The sequence below is a fragment of the Carassius carassius genome, chromosome 9 (genome assembly GCF_963082965.1).
Source record: "Carassius carassius chromosome 9, fCarCar2.1, whole genome shotgun sequence".
Taxonomy (NCBI): domain Eukaryota; kingdom Metazoa; phylum Chordata; class Actinopteri; order Cypriniformes; family Cyprinidae; genus Carassius; species Carassius carassius.
The window spans coordinates 33,971,108-33,994,062 of NC_081763.1; the positions used below are offsets into that span (position 1 = coordinate 33,971,108).

Sequence of the window (22,955 nt, forward strand, 5' to 3'; positions counted from 1 at the left end):
CTATACATTTAAAAAAAGTTGGGACAGGTAGCAATAAGAGGCTAGAAAAGTTAAATCTACATATAAGGAACAGCTGGAATACTAATTTGCAACTTATTAGGTCAATTGGCAACATGATTGGGTATAAAAAGAGCCTCTCAGAGTGGCAGTGTCTCTCAGAAGTCAAGATGGGCAGAGGATCACCAATTCCCCCAATGCTGCAGTGAAACATTAGGATCGCAAGGGTCAAGGCCGGAAAACGAAACTGGATGCCCGTGATCTTTGGGCCCTTAGACGGCACTGCATCGCATACAGGAATGATACTTTAATGGGAATCACAACATGGGCTCAGGAATACTTCCAGAAAAGATTGTCGGCTAACACAATCCACCACAATCCGTTGCCAGCTAAAACTCTATGGGTCAAAAAAGAATCATATCTAAACATGATCCAGAAGCGCATTTTCTCTGGGACAAGGCTAATTTAAAATGGACTGTGGCAAAGTGGAAAACTGTTCTGTGGTCAGACGAATTAAAATTTGAAGTTCTTTTTGGAAAATTTGAAAGCCATGTCATCCTGACTAAAGAGGACAAGGACAACCTTGTGGAGTTGCATGAGTGCGTGTGGCATGGGCAGCTTACACATCTGGAAAGGCACCATCAATGCTGAAAGGTATATCCAAGATCTAGAACAACATATGCTCCCATCCTGACGTCTTCTCTTTCAGGGAAGCCTTGCCTTTTCCAACATGACAATGTCAGACTACATAAAAAGTGACGTAACATTCAGACATCCATATGGTGACCCATACTCAGAATTTGCACGCTGCATTTAACCCATCCAAAGTGCACACGCACAGCAGTGAACACACAGACACAGAGCAGTGGGCAGCCATTTATGTTGGGAGCAGTTGGGGGTTTAGTGCCTTGCTCAAGGGCACCTCAGTTGTGGTATTGTCAGACGAGACTCTAAGCCACAACCCTAGGGTTAGGAGTCAAACTCCCTAACCACTAGGCCACAACTTCCCTTACAACATCATGGCTGCGTAGAAGAAGGATCCGGGTGCTGAAATGGATGGCCTACAGTCCAGATCTTTCACCCATAGAAAACATTTGGCACATCATAAAGAGGAAGATGTGACAAGACAGTTGAGCAGCTAGAAGCCTGTATTAGAGAAGAATAGGACAACATTCCTATTCCTAAACTTGAGCAACTTGTCTCCTCAGTCCCCAGACATTTGCATACTGTTCTAAAAAGAAGAGGGAATGCCACAGAGTGGTGAACATGGCCTTGTCCCAACTTTTTAAATATGTGTTGATGCCATGAAATTTAAAATAATTATTTTTCCCTTAAAATTATACATTTTCTCAGTTTAAACATTTGATATGTCATCTATGTTGTATTCTGAATAAAATATTGAAATTTGAAAGTTCCACATCATTGCATTCTGTTTTTATTTACAATTTGTACAGTGTTCCAACTTTTTTGGAATCAGGCTTGTATGAAACAGAATGCATGAAGCACCTTTCAGCACAATCCCTAGATATTCAAAAGACAAGTACTGGCCAAGTGACACTTGCTTGCATTGATAGACATCTTTAAATAGAGCAGCTACACCCCCACCTCTCCTAGCAGTCCTGCAGACACTCATGTGAGTAAAGTTAGGAGGGGCTGCTTCATTGAGGACTGTTGCACTGCAGCTGTCTTCTCGCCATGTTTCATTTAGAAACATAAAATCCTGATTGTTTGTGGTTATAAAGTAATTGATTAGAAATTATTTATCTTTTAGTGAGCAAATATTTTAAAATGCTAACTTGATGGCATTGCATTTTGTCTCAACATCAATATTAATTTGATGCATAACAGGCCGAGATATGCATAGGTATTTACATAATACTTGAGTAAGAGACATATACTGTATAAAAACATGGACGTAGTGTCAGTGATGTCACCTGTAGACTCCTCAAGAGCATTTCTGAGGCTCAAAGTGTGCAGAGCGGGCCGTCGCCATCTTGGCAGCGCATCACCATGCGACTCTCCCGGACAATCGAAAATGGGCAAAAATGCGGGAACTGGTTGCTGAAGCCGCTCCCACTTAGCGTGACAGCACTGAGAGAGCAGGAGGTTGCTGCTCGGTAAGAGGCAATAATTACTGATGTAGAATGAATTATGGAAATGAATTACAGAACACAGGTAATGATTCATGTGTTAGCTGATTAAGCTGGAGATGGGGGGATAAACTGTTTTTATGTGTAAATGTACTAGTGCACAGAGATCTGTCTGAGGGTAGAAGTGCACACAGGTTGTGTCTGGGGTGAGAGGGGTCTATGCTGATGTTACCGCCTGTTTCTTTACTCTGGAGTTGTACAAGTACTGAAGACTGGGCAGGTGCAAACCAATGATTCTTTCTGTGGTCCTAACAGTCCGTCGGTGTCCTCTTATGTCTGATCTGATGGCTGACCCAAACCAGACAGTTATAGAAGAACACAGAACAGACTCAATAATTGCAGAGTAAAACTGTGTCATCTGTGCATGTGACAGGTTGTAGTGATGCGAAGTTCGGTTCTTTTCTGGGAACCGGTTCTTTCGGGCAGTTCGATTCAATAAACAGGTTGAAAAAACTGGCGGCGCAGAAACTATGCTCCACTTACTATGTATAATTAATTACGGTTTATTTGTAATTAAGTAAACTTACTTTTCGCCAGATTGGCCCATTATCCTCGTTTCACCCACACTCACGATGGCATAAGTCGTCCAGTTCAGAATTCAGACTACACAGGGCAGGGCAGTGCTGCTGTGCTGTGACGGTCATTACTGTTTGGTTCGGTAGTTCAGATCACACAAGCTGTCGCTGAATGACACATGCGCAGTATCATCAGCTCCTCGGTTCTCAAATTGTACGCGTCCGACAAAAACGGTTCTCAGTTCAGTTTACTGGTGATCCGAAAACCGATGCAACCAGTTCTTAACTTGAGAACAAGAACCGATCCAGCAGTGGGCGTAAACGTTCATTATCTGCCTCAATTGATGTTGTTCTTGCACAATGTGTAACGTTGTTTATTTAAGGAGTAACTCTGCAGCCTATAATTGTTATATGTTCAGCTGAATTTGGCATGTTGTATATTGTTGTAATAAATGTGAAGCAAAGTAATCTTTGAACAGAGATACCGTGTACTACTGCATTTCTAAGTTTGTATTTACTTAGTAATAAGCATTTATTATAACACTGCATTCAAGTCATACATAACAAAGCTATAATTAAATTTTAATTGTGTTTGTTTTATTATATACCTGGTAGGCATGTAATAATTGTTTGATATTTACATAGAGAGTATACATTTACTGATTTATGTCTGTATCTCCATTTCAGAACCACACACACACTTTAGACCGTTTTCTCAATAAAACACCTAAACGGAACATCTCGTCTGCATTCTAATCAATGCCCCCTGATGGTCACAATTTTCTAAAGACCAGTCAATTATACAGTCTTTACCAGTCACCATAACAATAGCCCTTTGAGCCGGATGACACGTGGTCACCGAGGGATTGTTTAGAGATGTTCTCGGATCAGTATACACACCAAGTAGATGCTCGACCCTGCCGAGAGACCTGGCGACCAGCCTGGATGGAAGACTAGGACATTCCCCTACAAGCATTGCAGCCGCCCTCTTGTTTACCTCATCAATTGGTTAACCTGTGAGCAACAGCGGCCTTACGACAGCATGGTTAGATAACCAGAGAGACACACCAGGATGACGCCGCTCACACCACCACTGCTTTATTGAGTGTCAGTCGGGGAGCGGAAGCCTTTCAGAGTACGCCTGCCTCGGCCCAATCGAGGCCTGGCCCAGACACAGCGCCTGAAGTCCTTGAAGCTCTTGAAGCCTCATCATTCAGTGCCCGGGGTACAGACACCAGAGTACTATGTACCCTACACCCCACAAAGATGTGAGTCGCTGCCCGAAGAGCTGCAACCCTCTCACTACCGTGAGACAGTGTACCGCGGGCCTAAACCCACAATCCCTGCATTCACCAAAGGGGATCTGAGAGAGTTTGCCAGGCTTAAAGGAACACTCCACCGTTTTTTGAAATAGGGCTTATTCACATTATTTCCTACATTTAGATAGGTGGGCAAATGCATTTTTTTCATCAGTGCATGCATTGTTTTAGTTTGACTGGGTCAGCGTTAGCTTAGCTTAGCACAATGAATGGAATCCTTTGTTGCCAGCTAGCATGGCCTGAGTAAAAGTGATCAAAAAAATTTAAAAAACCCACCTAATTACTTCTTGTGGCCTGCGTATTCACAACGAGTACAAATAGCGATCCAGATTAACACTAGGCGATTTCCTAGGCAGATATTGACTTGGGACTATATTATGGTGAAGCACAGGCGAAGCACTGCTAATTATTTTAATCATGACGCATGTATAGATCGACCCATATTATAGCTGTATTCACATAGAGTTGATGTTTTCACAGGCAATATAGGTTATATAGGAAGAGAAATAAAAGACAACTTACATGTGCACTTTGTTCTTCCTGTGTTTTCAAAGTAGTCCTCTGGTGCAAAATGTTCTTCGCAAACACGATACTGCTTTATTTTGTTGAGAGGCGTTGAACTACAGATCTCCAGAGCTGCTAGCCATTTATTTCTCAGTTCCACATTAGGTGGAATTCTGTGAAACATTACATTCGTGTATGTCCTTTGCTTGTTCTCACAACCTTTTGCTATGCAGGTAATAACCATGTTTGCTGTAACTTCTCAAAATAAATCATCCAAAAGCGAAGACACTCGGTGAAGGTCACGCCGGAATGTTCTTCTTCTTCTGTTTTTTTGACGCGTTGCACGCCGCTATGTTGACGGAATTCGTGGGATTTCATGTGTTGCGTGATATCTCTGCACCGAAGTAGCAGTGCTTCGCCTGTGCTTCCCCATAATATAGTCCCAAGTCAATATCTGCCTAGGAAATCGCTTAGTGTTAATCTGGATCGCTATTTGTACTCGTTGTGAATACGCAGGCCACAAGAAGTAATTAGGTGGGTTTTTAAAAAATTTTTTGATCACTTTTACTCAGGCCATGCTAGCTGGCAACAAAGGATTCCATTCATTGTGCTAAGCTAAGCTAACGCCGACCCAGTCAAACTAAAACAATACATGCACTGACACAAAAATGCATTTGCCCACCTATCTAAATGTAGGAAAAAATGTGAATAAGCCCTATTTCAAAAAACGGTGGAGTGTTCCTTTAAGGTTGCTCTGGAGAACCTATTGCCTGTTGATGCTACAGAGCGCTTTAAATACCAGATCCTGGTGGATCACCTGAAGTATGAGGAGGCCCTTCTAATAGCGGACTCATATACATACTCACTCAGCCCTACACCGACACTATGACAAGCCTAATTGAGCATTATGGACAGCCTCACTAGCTAGATCTCAGGAAAATAGCTGATCTAATGGAGGCCCCCTAATATTGCACGGGGTGACTCCAGTGGGTTTAAGCGATTCACCCTGAAAGTGAGAGAAGTCGTGGCAATGTTAGACCAGCTTGGGGACAGTGGAAAGACTGAGCTCCACTGTGGTTCAAATATGACACGGCTGATGTCCAAACTGCCACGTGATATGCATTGGGCTTCACATGCAACAGCCCTTGGCCATCCAAGGCCGGCCTCCCTCCCCTCCACAAACACAGATCTATCATTTATATGTGATCTTCCCACCAAACCCTAGTGGATAATACCAACTGTAGGGGTAAATCAACACTCATTACAAAGAATACACATTAAAGTTCTGAAACAGAGCCAAAGTCACATAACACATTTAAACACACAATCATAATCATGAATATCACCATTGATCAAATACAAACAATACACCATCTAAATAATACCATTACCATTTCAAAGCATCCATATTCATCTCTGTCCGAGAAAATTGACTAATTTACCACTAATTAACCTAGCAGATCAGGATGTTCACATCATCAAAACTCTCCTGTTCCAAACACAGGACAAGACAGGTAAGTTATACTATGAAATGTATTGAACAATAAACATATGCACCATAAAATAAATGTGGAAACTTCAAAGTCTCTGTTCAATTCTTGTACTTGCCTACAAAATACAATTTGAATATAGACATGACATTGTCTCTATACACAAATCATAACATATTGTAAATCAATATACACAATAACACCGTGAACTGATGTTCACGTGATGATAACCTATGTGTTCATCATCACAAGTCTGTTAAAACGGCACTGTATGCCACCATCCAATAAGAGACTGTGAAGAGGTCCTGCGGATGGTACTTATTGAAGTAGAAGGGATTTTAAATTCTAAACCACTGGGTTACGTGTCAACAGACGTGGCTGATGCTGACCCAGTGACCCCCAACTTGGGGCAGTGCAACCCCTCTTTTCCACAGGCTGTGTATGCTGAGTCTGAGCTGGAGGCATACTCAGGTGCTGGCTGACCAGTTTTGGTCCCACTTTATACGACATTACCTCCCGACTCTTCAGACACGCTCTAAGTGGCAAAAGGATCCTGCTCAGCTGCAAACTGGAACCATAGTGATGGTGGTGGACCCCCAACTGCCCAGAGCGCAGTGGCCTTTAGGTCATGTCACTGAAGTTATTCCAGGAACTGATGGGAGAGTCAGGACTGCAGTAGTCAAAGTCAAGGACAAAATCAACACGAGGCCTGTGGCTCCCCTTGTAGCTCTGCCTGCCATACCAGACACTGATACGGTCAGTCCTTCTTAGAGTGGCAAATATAGTATAACAAATTTGGGGGCGGCTGTGACGAAGAGTGTGTTGAATTTGAAAGTGAAATGGACATTCAGCCAGTGACCCATACTCAGAATTCGTGCTCTGCATTTAACCCATCCAAAGTGCACACACACAGCAGTACTCAGAATTCGTGCTCTGCATTTAACCCATCCGCAGTGAACACACACACAGAGACGCAAATATATTGGCGTTTCTTCAACTAGGGGCACTTTTAGCCTTGTGAAGTTGAATAAAAAAAATAAAAAAAACTTTTTCAAAAGTCACAACAGTTTCATAAGTTTAAATATTTTGTCTAGTTTTAAGGTCTGTAAGAGGACAAACTTAGATTACAAGAGGAATTGTTAATATTTTACATTTTTTTCCAACCTGCAATGAACAAATGTCATTTACACCGCATCAGCTCAATATACAGCTCTTATTAAAAAAAAATCTAAGTAGTTTTGTTTTAGTTACAATAATTATACATTTGTCAATGAGATAAATTAACTGCCCTAGGGACCAAATGCTGAACTGTACATCTGTCACACTCACTATGAAATTTCATATTGGTTTGGGTAAAAGCTTATTAGAAAATAAATAACTTCAATTTTTATATTAAGTAGAGCATGATCTCATAAATTGTGGATAAATTTTTAATGTGTAATGAGAACTTTTTAAATTGTTTTCTTTTAAATGTGTGTGGTGATGGAAATGACAAGGTGTTGTGGAAATGACAATGAATTAACATGAATGTAGAGAAACAGATTGTCTCACAGATGAAACGTTACAGTGCATATTGTAAATAACTGACACAACTAATGGCAAGGCAAAAATATAAGTAATAAATGATGCATCAAAATTTAATCATTGTGAGATAATTATGAGGCTATATAATTGTGAGAATTTGATACTGAAATGTTTTCATTGCTCTTATAAATGAACACTCATCTTCTGTAAAGAGTAACTGTAAAGAACACCCGAAACTGTATCATTTAAACATAGATGTGGAACATTTTGATCACCTTGAATGTGTGAGTGTTTGTATGTCTGCAAGTGTGTGTGTGTGTGTGTGTGTGTGTGTGTTGAGATCGAGAGCATTTGCCAGATAAATTGCTTTAACTAATACTTTTTCTTTAATTTCTCTCCGTCTCTTTTAAGTCTCTCTTCATATTTAATGGGGTCAGCTTTTATTTTGTTGTCTTAGGTGGCATCTTGAAAATAGATAAAAATGAAATCAATTAATATAAATTGTATATCATTTAGAAATAAAAATATCATATATAAATATAAAAAAGTTCTGTAATATATTATATATTAAACATAATATATATCTACTATTGCAATCCATATCAGTTGTACTTTGTAACCATAAATGTCATTTCCAGCACAGAGAGCTGTGTGGTGGAAATGACATATCTATAGTTTATTTTGTGAAAAAATGGAAGATAGCTTCACTGAATAGCTTTGAATTTATACTTAGCATTTCATGTATGCAAAAGAGTCTTATTTAACGTAAAATATTGAGCTTTTTTGAAAACACCCTTGAAGCTACAGCATGTTTGGAAATGAAGTACAATAAATATATTAACTGATCAAGCAATATTTACATAGATTTTTCTTCATCTGTTGTTGAGGAAAATTTTAATTCCCTTCATTTCCAACATATGCTCTGATGTGACCTGAACATTTCCATAAATGACACCAATATTGTGCGACAGCTATATTTTGTATACAGTAAAAAGTAATAATGATAGTGGTCTTCATTTTCTTTTTCTTTTTTTTTTTGCTAATGCTTAATTTAGGTACATTAATAGTTGCAGATAAGTATTATTTAACTGTATTTTCATTGTTGAAGTTTATAAGTCTGGGTGTGTACAAGGAGAAAACAGTGATTTTGACACCTATAAAAATAAATAAATAAATAAAGTTTTTAAGGTGGTTTTATTGTCAGTTTGACAAAGAAAGAGGAATTTGTCAAAAATTATATTTATTTGTCAAAATATGACCAAAGAATATAAAAATGCCCATAGTCTAAGAACCCATATATATAAACATAGTCCACCAGTAGGATAGGCCTATTTGTGGATTCCTTCTCTCGCATGTTTTGTGTGTTTAAGTGAGTGATCTGAGGATTGTTCTTCTGGGATCGAGCATGTCAGAAAACAGTCGAGTAGGAAACTTCATCTTAGGACGAGCAGCGTTTGATAGTGAAGCTGCTCCAGATGTTGTAGAGAGAGTCGGAGGAATACTGAAGGACAGACACCTGATGATCATCAACAGTCCTCAGCTGCTCCAGACGAACATCTCAGATCATCAGATCACACAGACAGTGAGAGAGTGTGTGTTTCTGTCTGATCCAGGACCTCATGGGTTCATAATCATACTGCAGCATAAAGACTTCACCGAAGAGGACCTGACAAGAGTGAAATATATGCTGGACAGATTCAGTGAAGAGGCTATTAAACGCTCTATCGTGATCACGACTGATGAAGAGACGAAAGCTAATGAATTCATTCAAAGATTAACTGCTGAATGTGGAGGAGGACATCTGCAGCTAGATCATAAAAACGAGGAATGGAGCTCTATAATACTGCAGCGATTAGAGAAGATCCTCGGAGAGAACAGTGAAGAGTATCTGTATCATGATGCAGAAGGATCATCAGTCGATGAAGATCACAGCAGATCTTTTGTTTCACTCCAAACCGAAGAGGAAGATTCAGATGAAGACGATAATGGAAAAATCCAAGACACTCATATACAGAAAAAGGAAGCCAAAGGTTATCTTCATAATATACCAAAATTATCATTTTGTAAGTATTCCTACTTTTGTAATTACATATTCAGCACCATGTTGCTGAATACTAGAAACTTATATAACATTCAACTGTTTTGGGTGGGTTGCCAAAAACAGTGATTCTGTCATAATATTGTTAGTAGTATTGAGATTTATGCTTAGACTACAGTATATAGCTGTATAATTCAGGACAAGTCATTTTATGTATAGCCATTTGATTGATTTATTTGTGCATGATAGATCAGAGCTACTCAAAACTCTCTAGTGGATTCAGAAACACCAGGTTTCTTTATCAGGGTCAGATTGTTTAATAGAGAAGCAGTTCATATAAATATATCTTTCTCAGTAATTTAAATGTGATCAAAGACGCTCATATGAGATGCTGTAATGGACAATGGTTTCAATTAGGATGCATCATTGCATACTGAATCGTATGCAATGTTTCATAAATACATGCACAGTGAATAAAGGTTAAATATAGTAATTGTAGGCAGCATCATACGTAGGTTTGAGACTGAGATTTGTTTTATTAATGTTTCACTCATTTATTACAGTTAGTACTCCAGATCTGAGACATGAGCGTGATCAATCAAAGAGTAAGTTTATGAACCAAGTAAGTTTTTTAACTGCTGTAGCATTAATATAACATATCTGAAAATGTTGCAGTAACCTGTTTTTGGTGTTTTTGTTAAAGGAAGTGTAAATGTGAGCAGGAAACAGAAGCTGTGTGTTGTGTTGTGTGGAAGTGATGGAAGACTGAAGGCCTCCGTATCAAATCTCATAAGAGGAAAAAAGCAGTTTCTTTCCCCCTTGCACCTGAAAGAGAAAGAGTGTGTGTGGAAACATGTGGAGCTTCATGCTCATCTGATGAATCTGGTGCAGCTTCCAGCTCTGACTCGTCTCTCAGAGGAGGAAGTGATGCGTCAGACTCTCAGCTGTGTGTCTCTCTGTGATCCTGGAGTTCATGTTTTCCTCCTCATTGTTCCTGATGCTCCACTGACTGATGAAGACAAAGCAGAAATGGAAGAGATCCAGAGGATATTCAGCTCGAGGATAAAAAACCACCTCATGGTTCTTATAATCCAAGAGAAGAACATGTTTCGTAAACTTTTTAGTAGCAAAAGTAGTCTACTTAATATTTCATCTACTCAGATGTACCTTCAGGCTCGAGTAGAACTGGAGAGAAACAAACACAGAGCTGAAATAGGGGAACTGAGAAGATCTTTAATGAAACCTCAGTCAACAGCAGGTATGAGTTTGACATTGTTATCAGGTCTTCCTGGGAAATTTGTTTTAATTCACATCACTTTGAAAAATTATCATAACAAAATAAAAAGAAAAAAAAACTGAATAAATAATGTGCATTGCTTTGTTTTTATTCAATTCATGAAGATCCTGTGAATTAAAATGTTATATACATCTACCTAATTTTGTAATATACAAGTAACTGTTTTCTGTGAATATTTTCTAGAAGAATAACAGAAAACATCTTGTTTACAAATGTGTCCATAGTTCCCTGAATACAGAACGAGATGATGCGGTGACGTCACCGTATGGGAATACCCAGACCGTTCTCATCCCAAGGCGTCATGTACTGACCCTTTTGACATTTCGTCAACATCCTACGCACATGGCACCCTCTAGCGTCAATATTAGAAGCAGATAAAAATGGGCCATAAGGCGCCTCCTAGCGGTCTAACCCTAACCCTAACCCTAACTTTAACCCATAATCTGTGTCTCATATTGACGCTAGAGGGTGCCATATGCGTAGGATGTTGACGAAATGTCAAGAGGGTCAGTATATGACGCCTTGGGATGATAATGCGTTGGAATACCTTTGGTGTGATGAATGTCTGAAGCCCTGTACCATCCCGCCAATTTCATTGGCCAAATAGAGCTTGGCACCCCCCTACGCATGCATACGCATATTATATCCCTGGGTGCAGCGTGCTATTTCACTCTGATTTCATGAACTGAGGAAATGCTATGAAGGTACGGAATGGCCAGGACAGCATCTCTTTCCCTATTCAGGCAACTGTGGTTACATATGTAACCAAGATGTTCCCTTTCATAGGTCACTTTAATGCTGCGGTGACGTAACCATACGTGAACCCTATACCATCACTCTTGACGTACCTGAGATAGCTGAGATCTAAGGAAAGCATCTGCTCAAGCGGAGTGAACCCAGGAGCCGTGAGCCGTCCTCACTTCAAGACTATAAACTTTACAAAAATGCTTGGTGAGGACCATCCTGCCGCATCACAAATATCATCTATTGAGGATCCACTGAGAAAAGCTTGCGATGAAACCACTGCTCTCGTGGAATGAGCTCTAATTCCCAAGGGCGAAGCAAGCCCGCGCGTCTCATAGGCTGAAGATATAGCTTCCACCAGCCAATGGGACATGCATTGCTTTGTGACACCACGGCCTCTATTTTCATGTTCAAAACAGAAGAACAGCTGGTCAGACTCACCTCTGCAGTGGAGAAAGCCTCCAAGACTACTTGCTGGAAACGAAAGTCCATGCATGAGGGCGAAACCGAAAGAGCCTGTAAATCCCCAACTGTCTTGAGGGAGGATAAAGCCAAAAGAAGAAATGTCTTAGAGTAGGATTTTTTTTTGCAGTTTCCAAGGGCTCAAACGGATGTCCTGATAAACCCTGCAATACAATAGATAAATCCCACAATGGAACTCGTGCAGTGTGGAAAGGCCTCTGCGTAAAGCGAGCGATCAGTGGATGACGGCCCACTGAAGTACCATCTATATATACATGGTTAGCTGAAATGGCTGCCACGTACACTTTAAGAGTGGCTGGTGTTACTCCATCTGAAAAACGGTCTCGAATAAACTCCAGTACTGAAGCCACAGGTCAGTAAACTGGATCCATGTTACGAATTTCACACCAGGCAGTAAACAGTTTTCATTTGAAGACATATAAGCATCTCGTAGAAGCTGCTCTAGAATTTTGTTATAGTCTCGGTAGTTCCAACTGAGAGACCGGGACATATAAACTCACCCCGCTCAGAGGCCACGCCCACTAGCTTCCATAGGTCTGGCCTTCGGTGCGAAATCATTCCCCATGCTAGCAACAGTAAGTCCTGTCTGAGGGGAATCTCCACGGAGAGCCCACTAGCAGATTAACCAGTTCCGCAAACCACTGCTGAGTGGGCCACAACGGAGCCACCAACTGCAGCTGCTCGACTTTGTTCAGCCGTATTCTGGATTCTTGGAGAGCTAGAAAAACCACCAGCAACTTCAATCTGTTTATATGCCAGCCGCGTTGTCTCCATCCAGACTTCGTGAGCTGGGCATCATTGACAAACAGCTCCCCAACCCGTCAACAATGCGTCTGCCATGACAGTCTCAAGGCAAAAACAAATCCCCCAATCGAACTCCAGTCTGAGGGAATTTTGTTGACATCCAAAGTTTCATTGTCATAATACACCTCTGTGTCACCGAAATCGTTCAATGTGGGAAACAACAGGGTGAAATCCTTCGGCTTTTCTTCCACCACTTTTGAAATGGGTGCATGTGAAGTAAGCCCAGATGGATTACAGGGGATGCTGCTGCCATTAGACCCAAAGTCTGAGGCACAAACTCACCATACTGAGCGACCTGCTTTGAAGTGGCGAAGGCATGATGTGAGAGACTGAACGCACTGGAGAGACAATCTTGCTGTCATCGCACGACAGTCCTAGTCTATTCCCAAAAAGGTTATCTGCTGAGAGTGGATTAAAACCAAAGCTCAGGCTGCTTATATGATTCAGCACAAAATCCCAATGAGAGTGTGTTTGAGTCTACGATTGTGTGAACACCAGCCAGTCATCCAGGTAATTTAATTCATGAATGCACTGGAGCTGCAACGGGGCCAGAACTGTGTCGATGCATTTGTAAATGTTCAAGGAGTCAACAGACTAGTTGTGCATCTGCCCAGATGCGTAAGCCGTGGTGGGCAAAACATTGTTTGTTAACCGTCTGAAGTCGATTAACGCGTATACGCGTTATGAGGCATTTTCTCCTGATAACCCCGAAAAGAACTTAAATTACACTTTCAGTTTTGATCATACAGATAAGAGCAATACATCAATCAAATCTGTAAAGGGTCTACTTTTTTGTATACAGACAAAATAACGACAAAGCTGTGTGCACTCAACGAAAAGACATGAGAGATATATCTATAGAAAGCCTGACATGTCTACTTTTAAACTAAGCAAGTGCTACGGAAAACAAATATTCTGTGATAAAGTAATCCATATGAAAACGCGATGTCTGTTTTTCACATCTCCCTTCATTATCTTCTAATCTGACCATGCCCCCACTCTGAACGCTCTATTCAGATTCTAATGTTTCACTGAAGCGCGCAGCTTGAATACGCCCACACAACAGAAAGCAGCGCATCAAGACTTTTATTTTACTGTTTGCTTCGCAATGAGAGGAATAAGACATAATTCACCCCAAAAAGATGTTATGTGGTTGAGGATTTGAGATTTAGATTTCCTCAGAAGAAAAAGAATGAAGCACTTTATTCAGCAGAGATCATAAACATGAGTAAGTGTCTTTTTATTTATTTATATGCTTTTACTAGTTTTCACATAACGTGTAAACATTTTACTAGTTAGACTTTTTCCAAAGACTTTTTCCAAATTATAGTTCCTGACTAAATGTATAATCAAGTGGAACATTATGAAGTTTCAATAACAATATACAATACTATACCATTCAAAAGCTTAATGTAAATAATATAAATGTAACAAAATAGTAACTGTAACTAATGTAACAAACAATGCTGTTCTTTCAATTCACCCCCCCCCAAAAAAAAACTGAAGAAATATTCTCAGCTCTTTTCAATATTAATAATAATAATAATAATTGTAATGATAATAATAACAATAAATGTGTTTTTGTATTTTTTTGTTGTTGTTTATTTGTAGAAAATAAGATTGTTAAAAGGATTTCTGAAGGATTCTGTGACTGGAGTAATGATTCAAGAAATTCAGTTTCAAAGTCAGCTTTGATTGTTCCTAATAAACAGTTTAGCTGCACTCGCAAGTGGATATTAAATTATGTTATTGGATAATTAAATATATTCTAAATAAACTACAAACATAAAATTATATAGATTTATTTTGTCCTCACATTCTTTCTTGTAACTCTTCCCTCTCAGTGGCACAGCTGACTGAACAGCTCATTATGCAGCTCATTATACAGCTCATTATGCAGGCCTTTGTCTTCTCAGGTGTAAATCACAATGATATTCATGAAATTTGACGCCTACTCGCATATGACTTTTACCAACAAAAAGTGTATTAGAAAATTTAAATCAATATATTGTTTTCTGTGAGTGAGTAAACAAGATGATTTTCACATCATTTAGAAAGAAAAATTATAGGCCATAAGCTCCAGTTCTCAAAAGTCCCGGGAACCAATGTTCTGTATGTGTTTTATGGCCTTATTCAAGCGATTTAACATTTTTAGTTTTTCACCAACCACGCATGACATTTTTTTCTCTTAAGAACACAATCATGTACATACATGCTGCTCATATATTATTATAGCAAGGTTTGTGCTGATTACAGTAAGACTAGACTTTAGCCATTTAGATGTGTATAAGAAACTGAAAAAAGCACAAATGTCAGGGCATGACAAAACTTCTCCAGGCCCCAAAAAATACCCTTAAGGCGGTCGCACACCGGACGAGAAGCGTCGCGTCGCGTCGCGCCACATGTAGGACAACTCGAGGTATCGCACACCGGACGCGCACATTCTATATGCGTGAGCTCAATTTCGCAGCAAGATGGGTGAGTTTTAACTTCATCTATTATTATTATTCTAAATATATGATTTTAATTGATAAAAGCTGAGTTTTGAACGTTAATTAATGAAAAGAATCTGTGTTATAATATCTGTTGTTTTGTTGTATCTGTTGTCTAGGCAACTTTGTTACAATATTGTTTCGCTAACGTTAGTTAGCCAGCCTGAGTGAAAACGTAACCAAACACTTTGTAATGTTTTATTTCAATGAAACAAATGTACTGTATTTTAGTTTAAGTTTCAGTTTATAACATCTGGGTTTTTTAATATATATTTTAAATTTTCTGGTAATAAAGATATTCCCTTATATATAATTCACAATATACAAAATAATAATCTTAATATCTTAATAATAATTAACTTATTTAACATATTAAAGTTTTTGAATGAATGCCCCATTTCTCCTGTTCTTCCCAAACAGATCAAATTTTGTCTGACAACAAAAAAACTACTGCACTGCTACTTTTACGTCGAAGAATACAAAACAAAAACAAAAGAGTCAGGCGCATTTGGGTACATCCTCTAAATGAAAAAAGGACACAATATGGCGCTTACCACCACCTTGTTCAGGAGCTGCAGATGAGCCCGGAAAAGCACCTGCAGTACTTCAGAATGAGTACACAGCAAATGGAGGACCTGCTGTCAATTATTGGACCTGACATCAGAGGGATGTCTATAAATTACCGGACACCAATTGGGCCAAAGGAAAAACTTGCAGTGACATTGAGGTAAGCAATTTTCTATTTAACCTATTTGTATATGTGAAAAAGTGAAGTGACATTCAGCCAAGTATGGTGACCCATACTCAGAATTTGTGCTCTGCATTTAACCCATCCGAAATGCACACACACAGAGCAGTGAACACACACACACACACTGTGAGCACACACCCGGAGCAGTGGGCAGCCATTTATGCTGCGGCGCCCGGGGAGCAGTTGGGGGTTCAATGCCTTGCTCAAGGGCACCTAAGTCGTGGTATTGAGGGTGGAGAGAGAACTGTACATGCACTCCCCCCTCCCACAATTCCTGCCGGCCCGGGACTCGAACTCACAACCTTTCAATTGGGAGTCCGACTCTCTAACCATTAGGCCACGACTTCCCTACGATAGGCCACGATATCTGATTTACGCTTTAATAATATGTTGTTGGAAGAAAGAAGAATTAAATTCAAAACAATAATTCATTAAATGGACTTTACCATGTGAGCCATATGACAAGGTAACACAGTAATGTACACATGGATACTTTTAATAAAAATAATTGCAGGAGCAGTATCAATAATATAATCTAAAACATAAAACTGGATTAGGAAACTATTTCCAAACAATAAACCAACGAAACATGCAAAAGAGACAAACAGAAAGACAGAGAGACAAATAAATTAATAAATATCATTGAATTATAACTATGAATATAAATAAATAAATATATTACACCTCATTGAATTATAAGTATGTAAATAAATAAATATATTACATCTCATTGAATTATAACTATGAATATGGCACATTATATGTTGAGGAAGCTGAATTTTAATGTGGAGTATTCCAGCTACCAAACAGTGGTCCTGTGTGGTAACTAGGCACACCTAGCCCATGATGTGTCTGACTCTGTGCATCCAAGTCATCCAGGATACGTAGCATCTCTATTTTCGCTCTGGTTTGTTCTCTTTTCCCCAGAGATCTCATTTGAGGTGCTAGACTTAGAAGGAAAAGCTCAGTTTCATCATGTTGTTTTGGTGGCACTGTTGGTGTTACTAAAAAGTCCATAAGTTTTTCATTTATTTGTGTGTTTGAACTTTTTGAGTCGTTTCTTCTTTTTTTCTGGGTCTCTGATCAGAGGCTGTTCTTGAACTTCTTCACTTTCAGTCCCTGCTGTCTCTGGTACTGGGCTTTCCTCTTCTGATATAATTTGTGTGTCTAAATCACCTTCATGGATCGACCCATCCATAAAGTTTTCAAAATCCACATTACTGATTGTACTGGGGAAAAGACAGAGGGACAATTTTTTTTACCACCATTAAAGGGATAGTTCACAAAAATCATTCACTCATCTTCAGAACACAAATTAAGATATTTTTAATTAAATGGGTGAGTGATTAATGGCAGAATTAACATTTTTGGGTAAACAATCCCTTTAAAAGTCTTCTTCAAGACATACTTTAGTCATATGCACTTTGTTACAAAGTTAATTGAAAGTGCATTACTACAAATGACTACAAATTTAACCTTCTATTTTGTAGAAATACATTCAGGTAGGAAATCGCAGCAGCATATTTCCATTCCTTTTGACGCACTGCTCCAGAGCCACTTGGCAACTGCTGTCTTTTTTTCCACTTGATGTAGTTGTCTCGAAGTGACTTCCATCTTGTCCTGCACTGATTTTCTGTGAAGAGATAGAAATGTTTATATTAATGTTTGTTTTACAGGTATCTGGCCTCAGGAAATTCAGTCAGAACGCTTGCCTTCCACTACCGTATGGGAGAGAGCACAGTGACTAAAGCCATCAAGGACACATGTGCTGCAATTAACAGGTGCATGATGGATACACACCTAGCAAGACCTACTGAGCAGGAGTGGAGGAATATTGCTTCGAAGTTTTCATCTAGGTGGAATTTCCCTAACTGCATAGGAGCGATAGATGGGAAGCACATCCTCCTCTTTGCACCACCTCATTCAGGCAGCCTTTACTTCAATTACAAAAAAACATTCTCGGTAGTATTATTGGCTGTGGTCGATGCTGAGTATCGCTTCCGTCTAGTCCATGTTGGAGAGTATGGACGGTCAAGTGATGGGGGTGTCTTTGCTGGCTCAGCCATAGGACAGGCATTGGATGCAAAAAAGCTGGAGGTGCCAGATAATCAGCAGCTACCAGGAGCAGAGCATCTGGGGAACATGCCATTCACCATTGTTGGGGATGCAGCATTCCCATTAAAAACCTACCTGATGCGGCCTTACCCTGGTCGAGACATATCCAAACAACAACGCATCTTCAACTACCGATTGTCTCGAGCGCGCAATGTGGTGGAAAATGCCTTTGGAATTTTGTCATCTCGCTGGAGGATCCTGCATAGCAGGAACAACATACACCCTGACAAAATAAACAGCCTTATTTTGTCAGCATGCCTCCTGCACAACTTTCTTCTCAAGCCAATGGAAGTAGAGAGGTGGCTAAATACCAGTGCTCCAATTGCTGGATCAATTGAGAGCATCTCTGCTGCTGGTGGACCTCGTGGTGCAAGGGAGGCCTACACTGTTCGAGATAAATACTGCTCTTTTTTCAACTCTGAAGGACATGTGTCTTGGCAGAATGAAATGGTGTAATGATCACTATAGTGTGGCCTTACTGACCTTAATAATTTAATTGATATTAGATTTGATCACTTCCTAGATATCGTATTCCTTCTTAGCTCATAATTTAATCTCTGATTATCATTAGCATTCTAGATTAACAATCATCAATTATTAGCATTGTTTTGTATTATTATAATAGTTATAAAAGTTTTTGTATTATTATAAGCAATTTCAACATTTTCTTATGCTGTAACTACCAATATTGATTTGTTTGCTTAATTAAAACAAAGATGCTACATAATCTTTGCATAAGGTATGCTTATTTAATTATAATCATATTACCGTTGAGGTAGTTTTTCTTAATTCAACTTGAGTATTTGTTTACTTAAAATAACAATTGTCAGTTTGTGATAAACATTAATGATATTTTTAAAGACATTATGAAATTAAGACAATGTATGTACTGTACATTATTTTATGATTGTACTGTAGTACAATTACATACAGTTGTTGCTAACGACTGTCACTGAACATTTTAACGTTACCTCAGATAGAAAAATAGACATTCTTACCTGAAAAACCGATGACATCGGCAATCTTCCTCCATGATGATGACTTCCTTATGTTGTCTTTGAAAAATCTATGGTTTGTTGCATATAACTCTGGGTATTTTCCTACTTCGTTGATTAGTTTTTCGTCGTCCATCGCGGTCCGCTCCTCCGCTATTTAAATGACCTGAAGTGTGTTGTGACGGTTGTGTATAGAGGTTGTGACCTGGTAAATCCACTAGGTGGCTGCCGACAACAATTAATGTAATCACGACAGGCAAATGTTACACAGGCCAATACTTTAATATTTTGCGTATGTAAAAATGTCTCAAGAGAAAAATAAAATATTAAAAGCACTACGTTTATTATACATTTAATTATATATGTTTACATTTTAAACATAGCTGTACAACTAATATAAGTATTATTTTGCAGCAGTGGTATCTTGGTGTAATGTATGAACAACGATTTGAAACAAATATGATGTTTTTAATATAAAACTATGCAGATGGCGCTCTGTGGCGCGGCAGAAATTCGAACAGCGTTCTGAGTCGTAGCTGGGCACCGCGGACAGACGCCGAACTGCGCCGCCGGTGTGTGTACACTCATAGAGAATAATGTGTTCGAATTTTAAAGACGTGGCGCGATGCGACGCGATGCGACGCGGCGCTGCGCTTCTCGTCCGGTGTGCGACCCCCTTTAGACTCCAGAGGGTTAAAAGCAATTCTGCTGATTTTATCACACACAGCGAAGTGGAAAACTCCAGTGCAGCACTGTCCTCATAGTTCAAGCTGCACACATCGCACCCAAGCCGACCAAAAGAAATGTTATATTCCCGAGCGCAGAACTTTAGCTGCAGGATATCATAGAGAACATGCAGAGAGGCTGCTAATCTTACCTCTCATGAGTACACATTAATTGCCAAAGAAGCTGGCTCTTCACAGAGTGCTGTATCCAAGCATATTAACAGTTTGGAAGTAAAAGATGCATAACCAACCAAAAGAAAACTGCAGCCTTATGAGGATTGTCAATCAAAATCGATCCAAGAATTTGATTGAACTTCACAAGGAATGAACTGAGGCTGGGGTTAAGGCATCAAGAGACACCACACACAGACGTGACAAACAATTTGCTGAACCACAGACACCTGGGCTAAGGAGAAGAAGAACTGGACTGTTGCAGTCGTCCAAAGTCCTCTTTTCAGATGAGAGCAAGTATTGTATTTCATTTGGAAACCAAGGTCCTAGAGTCTGCAGAAAGGGTGGAGAAGCTCATAGCCCAAGCTGCTTGAAGTCCAGTGTTAAGTTTCCCCTGTCTGTGATGATTTGGGGTTCAATGTCATCCGAGTGAGTGAGTAACGTGACATACAGCCAAGTATGGTGACCCATACTCAGAATTCGTGCTCTGCATTTAACCCATCCAAAGTGCAGACACACAGCAGTGAACACACATACACTGTGAACACACACCCGGAGCAGTGGGCGTCATTTATGCTGCGGCGCCCAGGGAGCAGTTGGGGGTTCAGTGCCTTGCTCAAGGTTACCTCTCTCATGGTATTGCTGGCCCGAGACTCAAACCCACAATCTTAGGGTTAGGAGTCAAACTCTCTAACCATGACCCCCCCTCCCCCCCCCAAAGGAAATGCATTGGCAGGTAATCTGCTGGTGTTGGTCCTGTCCTAGAATTGCCAAGTGTAACAAACAAATGGAAAAATCGAAACATGGTTGCAATAGTAAATGTGATTTGATTTTTCTTTCGTGTTTAATATCAGTAATTGGTCTTCTCTTTCTGTTTCCAGGTATATCACACAATTATGTTGCTGTGAGGATTGTGCTTCTTGGAAAGATGGGTGTTGGGAAAAGTGCAACAGGAAACACAATACTGAGAAGAGAAGCTTTTATATCGAAACTGACTTCACGCTCCGTGACCAGAGAGTGTGAGAAAGAATCGTCAGAATTCAACAGAAGACGGATAACTGTGATCGACACTCCAGGCCTGTTTGATACTGGAGTCGATAATGTTGAGACCAGGAAAGAGATTGTGAAGTGCGTCTCAATGGCAGCTCCTGGACCACATGTGTTTCTGCTGGTGATTCAACTGGGACGCTTCACTCAAGAGGAGAAAGATGCAGTCAAGATGATCCAGGAGATGTTTGGAGACAAATCCAGAATGTACACCATGGTGCTCTTTACCAGAGGAGATGATCTTAGAGGAACAAGGATTGAAGATTTTATTGAAGGTGATGATAGCTTACAGTACCTCATCAAACAGTGTGGTCACAGATACCATGTGTTCAATAACAAAGACACTAAAGATCAGACGCAGGTTTCTGAGCTGCTGGATAAGATTGACTGTATGGTGGCAGCAAATGGAGGGAATTTCTACACCAATGAGATGTTCCAGCAGGTGGAGAAGAACATCAGAGAAGACCAAAAGAGAATCATGAAAGAGCGAGAAGAAGAGATCAAGAGAAAAGAAGAGGAGCTGAGAGCCAAGTATGAAGCAGAAAAAGAAGAAATGAAGAAAGAAAATCAGAGAGAAAGACAAGAAATGCAGGAAGAATTGAGAAAAAGTGAGGAAGAATTCAAAAAGAGAGAAGAAGAGATCAAGAAAGAAACAGACGAAAATCTACAGAAAGAGCTGCAGAGAAAACTGGAGGAGAACCAGAAACTATTTGAAGAAGAAAATAAAAGAAAAAAAAAGGCTTTGGGAGAACAACAAAAGAACTTCATAAAATACTTGGAAAAGCACAAGAAAGAAAAACAAAAACTTAAGGAGAAGATATAGCGTGAAGCACGAGAACAAGCAGAGTGTGAATAACTGATAAAACTGGAAAGAAGTAGCTGAAGCTTTAAAAGAAGCTGAAAAACAACTACCACGCAGTGCAAAACGAGCTCGTGACTGGAGTCAGTTCGAAGGGTTTATCGGAGCAGCCGCTGGAAGTTTTATTGGTTCTTTTGAAGACCTCGTGTGCTGGATTACCAGCACACACTCTAAATGTCAAACTCAACAGCTAACTGAAGGATGAGCTCAGGAACGACCCCAATTCCAAACAAACTGGGACACTGCGCAAAAAGTGACCCTGCCTGTGAAGACCCAGTTAAAGTTATTCTTTGTGTTTTACTGTTGTCTACATAAAATCATGCCTCTTAAAGATTGAAATCATAGTGAAATGAATGGTTGAAATCAAACTTTGATGCTTGCTATCTCATAGTTAGAGTTTGAGACTTTAGCCTGCATTTCACAGACAGGGTCACAAATGTTAATAAAAACAGAATGCAGTGATTTGCAAATCTCATAAACCCTAAGTTTATTCACAATAGAACATAGAAAACATACCAAATGTTTAGACTGAGGAACTGTACCATTTTAAGGGGAAAAAGGCAATTTTGAATTTGATAGCTGCAAACACATCTCAAAGCAGGGACGGGGCAAGAAAAACTGGAAGAGTAAGTGTTTCTAAAAAAGAAACAGCCAGAGGAACATTTAACAACTTATTAGGTTAATTGGCAACAGGTCAGTAACATACAGTAAGTGTGGAAAGCTTTAGCACTCATTAGCTTGTCATTAGCGTTTTCATTCGAACCTATCGCTGTTTTCTTTTCTACTCTCCTTTTTCTCCAGTTTTTCACAAGTTCATCAAATAACCGCAGTAAGAATATTTCATCAAGCACGGTGAGTAATGGCTTCTCCTGTCATTGTTACTTGCACCTCTTGCCACATGTACAGTTTATCTATCTCTGTCGCTGATGAGGGAT

General features: G+C 39.7%; 1 pseudogene; it reads left to right on the forward strand.

Moving 5' to 3' along the window:
• The first annotated feature begins 8,771 nt into the window (after positions 1 to 8,771).
• On the forward strand, positions 8,772 to 22,719 carry LOC132149683 (GTPase IMAP family member 8-like; annotated as a pseudogene).
• Positions 22,720 to 22,955: the final 236 nt, after the last annotated feature.